This window comes from Aulonocara sp. 'chitande type north' Nkhata Bay, linkage group LG5, assembly GCF_057382095.1.
Source record: "Aulonocara sp. 'chitande type north' Nkhata Bay isolate Kocher_YH1m ecotype deep benthic linkage group LG5, A_spYH_male_GT1.1, whole genome shotgun sequence".
NCBI classification, from domain to species: Eukaryota; Metazoa; Chordata; class Actinopteri; order Cichliformes; family Cichlidae; genus Aulonocara; species Aulonocara sp. 'chitande type north' Nkhata Bay.
In genome coordinates, this window is record NC_141348.1 from 46,544,915 (window position 1) to 46,554,718 (window position 9,804).

Sequence of the window (9,804 nt, forward strand, 5' to 3'; positions counted from 1 at the left end):
TATTTTTATCAAGTGAGGGGATGGACTTTATTAGCTCAGTCAACGCTAATCACCTGACTTCAGCTATCTGTGTTGTGTTACAAGAGAAGAGACTCACATGTTAATAAACAGCAAAAGAAAAACAGCAATAGCTCTAGCAACATAACACCAAAGGAGCATTTTATATTTAATCTGGAGCTGTGGCAGTTGTCTGTCTTTTCAATTTCTAACTGAGAACAGGGTACAATGATGGGCTCGTTGCCATATTATGTACATCAAGCTAATTCAATAAGATGCATTACTTAGGAGACTAAAAGAGATGGATGCGTGTACATAAAAAATGAATTATATAAACAGGCCATGTTCAGAACAAGGGAGATCTAGGGCAAGCAATCAAAAAAATAGAATAAAAGCAGGAAATGATGAGGATTGTGGGTTGATTTTTCAGGGTTATAACCACCAGAACAGTGATAGAGGGAAAGCCAGGTCTTCTAAACCTGAAGCCATGAGGATGGCTTGCTATTTATAGTGACAGATTTTTTATTCAAGAGGGTTCTGCTGTTGTGCATCTCTCACGGCTGTGCTGCCTCTCTCGCACCTCCTCTCTAGTCTGTTCATTCCCGTACACTGTGTTCCACAAATAAAGGAGGAGAAGTCTTAAATTCCAGGTGCATTCACAAACAGTCACAACCACTATTGCTTAAAATACAGTGCAATCCACATGCCTTATGTAAGCCCATACGTTGTCCTTTTCCTCTGCACACCTCCCTCCCTCACAATCGGTATGACAGTGTTGCAGAGCAACGCCTACTTCAGTGACTCTCCACACCACCAGCCCACCTCCACCCTCCTCTGTCCCTCCTCCCACACAGGGACAGTGGAAGGGAATTCCTTATTACCTCAGCATTTGCCTCAAACATGTTTCATGACCCTGTACACATGACACTGGTAAATACGCCACACATTATAGTATCTTAGATGCTTTCATGTATACATTTTTTCTGTGCAAATGCAATCACATGTGATAAAATAAACTGTATACACACTATAGGAAACTACCTTTCAGTCAACCTTAATACATCATATTTGCACTGTTGATGAGACATTGCTTAAAAATGCTTTAGGAACTTCACAAAAGTGATAATGCAATGTGTCATAACAAGAGTTAATTATAGCAGCAGCAATGGCTTCATGCTAAAAATCACACCTACAGCTACAGAAGCTACATCTCACCTACAAATTATTAACACCCAATGACAAAGACGCACAAGCACATTCACTTACAGTGCACATCCTTCCTGTATTTAGAGTTCAGCTCTATGGATCTCGAGCCAAATCAGATCAGGTGTCTCAGATAAAACCAAATCATCGCAGGAGAATGAGCAGCAGAAGCAGATCTGGGCAACGCTGTCATTAGTTTTCTCTCCCCTATTACTACAAATAAATGTATCCCATTTCCTGCTGGAGTTGTAGGGTGTTTAAGGTCTTTCTTCCGTCTCTTCAGCTCATTCAACTTTTGTCGTCTTCAAGCTTGCCGTGTTGTCTTCTTGTCTGTACACACTACCAGCTCAGTTTTCTTAATGGCTTTCATGAAAACGGTCAAAAAACTCTATTTCGACTGCCCCCTTTCTTTTTCTGAATGAAGCACAAGCACAGCAGTGAGAAAGAAAATCTTGCTTGTAAGCTGGCTCCCTCTCTCACTACCACACTTATGCCATCATGCGCACAGTATGCACCCCTCCCTTCTCCTCCGACCCTCCCTTTCGTGTGGATTCTGTCTCTCTCTCTCTCTCTCTTACAGGTCTTGTTTGCTCTCTGCCTTTGTGAAACAATATAATTGCAATGACAGGCAAACCATGGCGCGCAAGAAGCCAAGCTGTTTAAAGAGTTGCTTGGATCCGCTATAATGTCACTTGATACAACAGTAGCACCACTGAAAGCTTATAGTAAATGAATGAATATAAATAAATAAATAAATAAATAGACTCTTTTACAGGTACAGGTTAAGGTTTGGAACTTTTTTTGCAATAATCAAACACCTGGAGACAGGCAGAAGCCACAGTCCCCATTCATCACTCATTATATGGAAAGTCTGAAGTCGTTGTCTTTGGCGTTTGTCTGGACAAACTAAATGAGTACTGACAGATGCTGGTGAACCAGACAACTGCTCCAATATATAAACAATTTAAAAAAAAATAAAGAGGAGGAAGGGAAGATGGAGTGAAATAATGAAACCACCTCATTAGCAAGGAAAAGCCTTAATCCCACAAGACAACACATTTGCATGTTTTCCCAGTAGCCCCCACTGCAAATGACAGCTGAAAGATGCAGTGGAGGGAAATTATGCAGTCAAAAGTTCAGCATCAAGGAAAACATCAGGAGGATTATCTGTCTCATGGTTTCAGGCTTGACAGTATGTGACCAGGCTTTATAGAGCAAAATTTGAAGAAAAATGTTAGAATGTGGTCCCTCTAGAAATTGTATTCATGCAGCTGTGAAAAAAAGACTGATTGTTCAATCATTAGTCAAAAGTCATTTGAATATCAACTCACAACTTGCAGACAAAGGAGCTCGCGATGCAAGTTAGACTGCACATCCTTAGTTCGCTAAAAAATTAAAAATTTAATGTACTACTGGTCAAAACTTTGGTACCGCTTAAAAAAAAAAAACCCAAAAAAAACCATAGTGCAGCATAAAAAGGCCTCAAAGTCCACACACAATTTCACCTACCAACAGCTTCACCAAGTTTCACTTCATGCAAGTTATAACACAATCCAGGGGATAAGTCGATCATTAATATTAAGTCTACAATTAAGAGAAGATTTCATAAAGGCAAATAAAATGATTATTTAAAACAGACTTTACTAAAAGATGCACGCCATAGGATTGGACTTCAAGAAGTTGAAGACGAAGAAGTCGAAGAAGAAAAATGGTGCACATTGTTTTGTGGGGAGTTCTACCCCCGTCCATCATGGATACTTGCATGCAATTGACATATAGGCCTGTTTAAATGCATATCAGAATATCATTTTCACCAGTTTCACAGATCAGTGTTACATTTCTAGTCAGCTAAAAGTCTCAGTAAATCTTGTTTTCTCAAAACACTGTTTTATGTGTCCAATCTTTATTCAAATAGAACAAAACTGTTTTAACCCTTTCCTCTTATAAATGCAACCTCCTCTGGACCCTTGATATCACTGACACATCAGCATATACCGTACATCCATAAGATGTGGTTTGATGACCATTAGAACAATTTCTATGTTTTTTCCAGGCGTAGCTGCGTAGGCAGAGACCACCCTTACTGACTTCTGATACAAACCCAGTTGTTTTGTTCTGTGATCAGGCATGAAATATGACAGAAAGCACTCAGTTCAGAAAATAGCTTCAAGGATTACTTCTAGTAGCCTTTCAGGTAAAGAGTTACAGTACTACAAGTTCACGCAGAAACATAGAAACAACCCTCCAACAGCAACTTGGGTACTCTGAGCTTTGTTACTTTTATAGTACATGTAGTAATTATTAGGTTATTCTGTAATGCTTTTCTCCTGCTTTGGGAGAGGGCAGTTTATGTTCAAATATATATCTAGACTCACATCAATCCTCGATATTTATTTCATTTATATTTCATAATTTGAATCAAACTATCAAAATGTGATTTCAGTGCAGAGTTCAGCTTTAAGGCTGACGATATACATAGTGCCACCTCTGCAAAGACACAAAAGTAATTAGACAACTGACTGACATGCAGATTCATGGCCAGGTGAAGTCTGTTCCTCATTCCTCATTTTGCGATGACAAATTCAACATCAAAAATCTGAGATTATTTTCAAGTGCATATAATAACTATTCACTGTTCACTCTTAATAAGAGGTATTTGGTCACATACTGTCAATTAAGGTACAAAAATAAATAAACCTGTCCATGAGAGACAGAAAAACTGAGAAATGGCAAAATCAGCAGAAATCACTGACCAGCTCAGCAACACCAGAAACGCCCTAAAAGGGTGGAAACCAACTGAAGTAAATAATCGCAGAATTATTTCCGTGGTTAAGAAATATCTTTCACAACATTTACCTAACTCAAGCATATTCAAAGAGGTATCACTGTCAGAGTTTAAAAGAGATGCACAGGGTATTTAAATACAGAGGGTTTACAGCAGTTGTGCAATACATGGATTACACTTAACAACAAGAAAGCTAGAATACAGTTTGCCAGAAAACATCTAAAACCTGAACGTAGAACCTGCCCAGATCTGGGGGAAAAAAATATTTGGACATATATTAATTAAATCAAGCACAGCTTGCACTATAATGAAGGGAAGACAAACTGAAAAGGTAACGACTGACTCATGATCCTTAGCGTAGGGCTGTGAGATATGACTAAAATCTCTTATCCCGATATAAAACATCTATCATCCGATAACGATATAAATCACAAAAATTTAACATTTTCTGTAAATTCTGTGAATCTCGGGTTGCTGAAGTGTTTCCAGCTGGGCGTTGTGTACCTGGAGTCGAGTGTTTTAACCGATGCATGAAACTACACATTTTTAGACATAGGAAACAGCAGCCGATACAACATTTGTATTTATTACACGGCGTGCTGCGGGGGAAAGCCTGTTCTAACGTTTGAGTCTAAGGTTTATTTTTTAGCACCTGACGGCTCCTTTTTGCTTCTCATCCGTAAATACTCTGCATACTTTTTCACATGATTCCGTTTATTTTGAGAAGTCTCAACAGGATCTTGAGCTTTATTATGAAAGGTTTATGTGGAAAATAAACAAGCGGACATGCAATGGTTTTACCATCGTTGTTGCTAACGACAACGCATAAAAACAGGCGATTGTCCGTCTGTTGTGTGGTTATATTAAATATAAGAGAAAGAGAGAACTTTAATAAATTAATATAGCCACTACAGTGACCATCAAAACTATGAGAAAATAATGCCTAAACAGTTTATTTTGCGACACCATGAAACAAACGATAGCGTAAAATGAAACGATAGACATTTTTATATCGTCATCCGATATATATCGTTACATCGAACAGCCCTACCTTAGCATGCCAAATTATCTGTCAAATCTTGTAATGAGCATGTATGGTTGCCAGTGGAACCGGTCCACTAGTGTTTATTGATGATGATAAAAGTAGTAGTAGGAGGATGAACTAAGTGTACAAGGCTATAGTCTCTGCTCAGATTCAAATCCTACAAAACTGAACATCACTCCACGGAGTGAATGGATAATGAATTACAACAGACTACGGTACAAATGCAACCTAAGAGTTTCTTCAGTGGCCAAGCCAGCCACCTGATCTCAACTTAACAAAGCATGCTTTTCACCTACTGAAGATAAACCTGAAGGCAGAAAAACCCACAAACAAGCAGCAACTAAAGGTGGCTGCAGAACAGGCTGGCAGAGCATCTCAAGGGAGATTTAGTGGTGTCCAGGGGTTTTTGACTTCAGGCAGTCACTACAATCACGTCATCTTTGCCCAGGTATTTAAAATGATCATTTTTATATTTCAAATTGTGTTAGTCCAGTCACATTTGAGCCTTTGAAATTGTGTTATTATGCAAAACGCCAAAACATTCCAAACAATTAATGCAATGTGTTTGTTAAACCCCTTGTAGTGACAATAAAAGTTTGCACTTCACTTACATCTTGACTATCTGATTTAAAATCCACTGTGGTGGTGTAAAGAGGAAAAATTACAAATATTGTGCCATAGCCCATACACTTATGCACTTAACTGTACAATAAATTTCCCTTTAAAGTCAAAACACTGAGCAGAAGATCAGTACTGTGGCTCAGTGGTTAGTAGCATCACCTAACATTTGAGAGGGCCCTGCAAAACATAAGCAGCCAGAGAAATTTAATAAACAGCTGTTTAGCATCGAACATCTTTTCTAGCATTGCTTAATTTAAGACACCAGACTTACCCAACCAATGATTCTACAATCCTAGCATGGCCTTGAAAAAAGGTTAGTCTCAGGCTAACAACATGACTGGGATAAAATGCATTGCATGGACTAATGCCTCATAACCTGTCCTGTCACTTCTTCAGCCAGGTAGCTTCTTTCACAGATCAGTAAGAGAAGGGCTTAGAAAGAAGGAAGAAAGGGGAGGGGCTGAGTGAGGATCAGTAGCCAAAGATACCACAGATAGACTGAGTGGGAACACAACCACCTTACAAGATGCTGCCATTTCTGCATGCAGCATAGCTAAGCTAAAGCTATTATGAAACACTTGGAAAGCTGTTGTTATTTACACTGCAAATATTCAAAGCAGTCATAACAGGTTTTTACAAAAACACCTTTATTTAGGCAAACCCACCTTATCTACTGTGATTCTGCATGGTCTGAGGACTGTGAGCCATATCTTTTACTAAATAAAGGCTACTAACAAATGCAAAAAACATCCAGCTTTGCAACAAAGTATACTAAAGTTAGTCAAGCTGATGTACCAATCTGAGGCCTGACTTATAACCATGTCACTTCCCTTCTGCTTTGATCGATAATTTACATCAAAGCAAGCAATGGAGGACAGTAAAGGAAAAAGAAGACTGACAAACACAGAGTAGAAGACATCATGAGAAAATGAGTTCAGAAAACTAAGAACAGGTGAAGAGGGAACAAATGAAGATGGAGAGAGAGAAACAGAAGCAGGAGCGGTTAAGAGCAGAGACAGATAGGAGCAGCAGCAACAGCACCACGCTTGGTGCTTTGGCAGAGATCTATAAATAGCTCTTCAAATCTCTCTAGAAAAAGCCACTCTTCTGCTTATGCTGCTGCAAACAGAGATTCAGAGGCAAAAGCAGATATCTGAGTGATAAATACACAGATATAATCTTATTGGATAAGTTTCTTTTTTTAATTACTCTAGGTTTAAAATATGCTTACAATGGCCACATTGGCTTGTATGAATACATGAATGCAGGAAGCAAATACATTAAAGTGAGCAAGTTAGCATAAAAACCACATGATTTACTAGAATAGGCGAAAGCACCCTGCAAACCACAATAAACACAAACATGAAATTACATATACTTAACAGATAGTAATCAACAAATTTCCTGATTTTCATAAAACTCCATAAGCAATCAATACTTCACAGTTACATGAATTTATGTATATGCACAAAGATCCACAGGCTGCAGGGTATAAGGGAGGGAAATATGTTGACAGAGAGGCAGGTTACTCCATCTTTCTCATTGGTGGCCTTAGCAACAGTAGACTGTTGATTCAATGACTCACCTCCTACAGATCTTACAATGGACCATACTTTTCAATGATACTGCCCTGACACCAACAATCATACTCTGTGTTGCTTACAAAATATTTAAGAGAATAAAGCTGTATTAGGGAAAAAATTTATTATAAAGTAGTAACAGTGCTTTAAACCAGAAAAACTAACATTGCTTTATCGGGGTTATCACCTTGGACTACTATTAATCTAACTGGGAAGCATTTTTATGACAATCTCAACATCAAATGGAACTAAAATGGAAGTCCCTGCTTGCCACTTATCAGTTCTCATTGTCACATGACTGGCCAACACCAATTGATATGTTGGGGGGGGAGTTTTTTGTTGTTTTCCCAGGCACACATGTCATTTTCCCAGAGCAGATGTTTGAACCACTTATTCTATGCTGTTATCCCACCTTGTTTTCACAGCACTGTTGCTGCCTATTTTTGGATTGAGTTTCAAAAAAGTAAAGCTAAAGCCAAGACTCCGAGAGTGATGACCACGTGTGAAGTATGTCTTGAGAAAACCCCACTGTTTTCTTGATCACTTACGATTGTGCGATTTACTGGGGCACAAATCTCTAGCCAGCTCTGAGTCACTAATAATGAATTATTAAGGAATTAAGACTGGAAGAGCCAAGGCTTAAAATCACTGATATTTACTTGAATGTCAAAAAGCAAGCTAATGAAAACACTTAACACAATACAACCTTAAATTGCTTGGAGCAGTGAAGACGGCTTAGTACTGTAGTACAACCTGCATTCCGCCATGCAACCCACCGGCACTCAGTCCTATAAAAACACTACAGCTCTGTAACTTTCCGTTGGTTTGTATTAATATCTCAACCTTGTTAGCTGACGTTTCAAGTCTTGAGTTGTTATATGAAAGTCACACACGTCAATAAATAAAACTTTGTTGTATCCAGTGTGTGTTTTGAGTATGACTTCAATGAAGAGCCATACGCAATTAACAATTACTTAATTTTGATTCATCCAGATAGTTAATCGCTTCGGAAAAAGCAAATATTCCCAGGGTTTTAGTGAACCTTCTCGGTCACGATTGGAAGGATAAAATGTTAACATGGCCATCTCGTGCCTGGCATAGAGAAGGCGGACTTTAAAGATGGTGCTTAACGTTGCGTTACATATTAAAGATAGTGGCTCTTGAGTCATCTTCGCGGGTTCGGCTTACCGTGTTGTTGGCAGTATGTCTTGAGTTGCGTGGAGAATCCTTCAACTTGGGTCTGTAGAAGACAGATGGCAGTTTGGTCAGAGTCGTAGCTGTGCAGCTGACTGAAAATATTAGCTTGCCTCTATGCTAACAATAGCTAGTTCACAGCATTAGCCTGCCTCGTCCGGCGTGTATAATTAGCTACCTAGCTAATACTAGCCCGCTAGCTAGCCTTTTCTTTTTAGTGGACGCTAGCTACTCAGCGTCCATGAAACACAACGTTAATATTACAACTCGCTGTTCAATAAGAGTGTGCCATGGATCACAGAATGGCGAAACTTGCTGTGGACATGTACAAGCACTGTCAGGTCTCAAAATAGAAGGTGCTAGCTAGTACGGTTAGCAAGCTTTCCAAATGACTTACCGATGCTAATATAATGGTGCTGCTAGCTTGAGTTGGCTCACCGCGACCCCCGACTGTCAAAATAGCGCCGCGTGAGGGGAGAGCAGCATGGACGTTAATGCGAGATAGCAAGCGCTGAAGAACACGGCGGTCGAGTCCGACGCAGGAATACTGCTAAATAACAACAAAACCCTAAAGAATAAATGACACAAAACTAAAGAAAAAAGAAACAAAACGCTATTCCCCCGTCAGGGCTCCGGCTTGTGTGTGTTAGCGTCACTTTTTTCCCCTCACCGACAGTTGACGTCAGCGGCGTACCTCCTAGTCGTACGGATACGTAGCCTACAGGATGCATGAGAACTTTGTTTTGTGCATCAAGCGTTAAAATGTAATATGCAGTTTCGTTACATCTCAGTGATGTTTGAAAATCTATTACTGGGATGTAATTTGACAGCTGTCCACTTCTGTAGGAGATGTGTCATTCAAAGTTGTTTAAATACTATAAAATGTAACGATTTCACATTTCTTAAGATGATATTTTTCTTCTTATAGCCTATAACATCTAGTCTATCTAATAAACATTATATATATATATATATTTATTATTGTTTGTATTCACGGCAGTAGTTAAAAATACGCTGGTTTTAACCTTATTTTTCAAACCTCCCTAGGAAAAATGCTGACAATTCTAGGTAATAAATGTAACGTGTTTATTTGATTTAACGTTTAAATTATTCAAATGTATTGGGCACATTCTTTGACACCACTTGGTGAGGTCAGTTGTAATTCTCAAAATGCCCCACACGTGGGCAGGCAAGTACTCCTTTAACATGATAAGGCCTTGACTCACATTTAACACTAAACGTGAACACAAAGAAAATAAAAGAAATAAAAATGCGTGCAACCCGTGTTGTGATCCATACAGTTTATGTTTGTGGAGATGTGCGCACAATCAACACGTGACCGCTTTAGGATAATCTGTTTCACAATTATTATTTCCATG

At 38.9% G+C, this 9,804-nt stretch overlaps 1 protein-coding gene across 14 annotated transcripts in view; it reads right to left on the bottom strand.

Moving 5' to 3' along the window:
* LOC147331505 (R3H domain-containing protein 2-like) overlaps positions 1-9,145 on the bottom strand; it is a 59,929-nt gene extending 50,784 nt beyond the window's left edge. For 5 of the 14 annotated variants that reach the window (XM_086293879.1, XM_086293886.1, XM_086293882.1 and 2 more), the window contains exons 1-2: positions 8,823-9,143; positions 8,420-8,471 (exon numbers count right to left, since the gene is read on the bottom strand). The gene's annotated coding sequence lies outside the window, so the exon portion shown is untranslated. Of the gene's footprint in view, positions 1-1,263; positions 1,622-8,419; positions 8,472-8,822 lie in introns of those variants that run through there. The other 9 variants (XM_086293885.1, XM_086293883.1, XM_086293884.1 and 6 more) reach the window with 5 other exon arrangements.
* Positions 9,146-9,804: the final 659 nt, after the last annotated feature.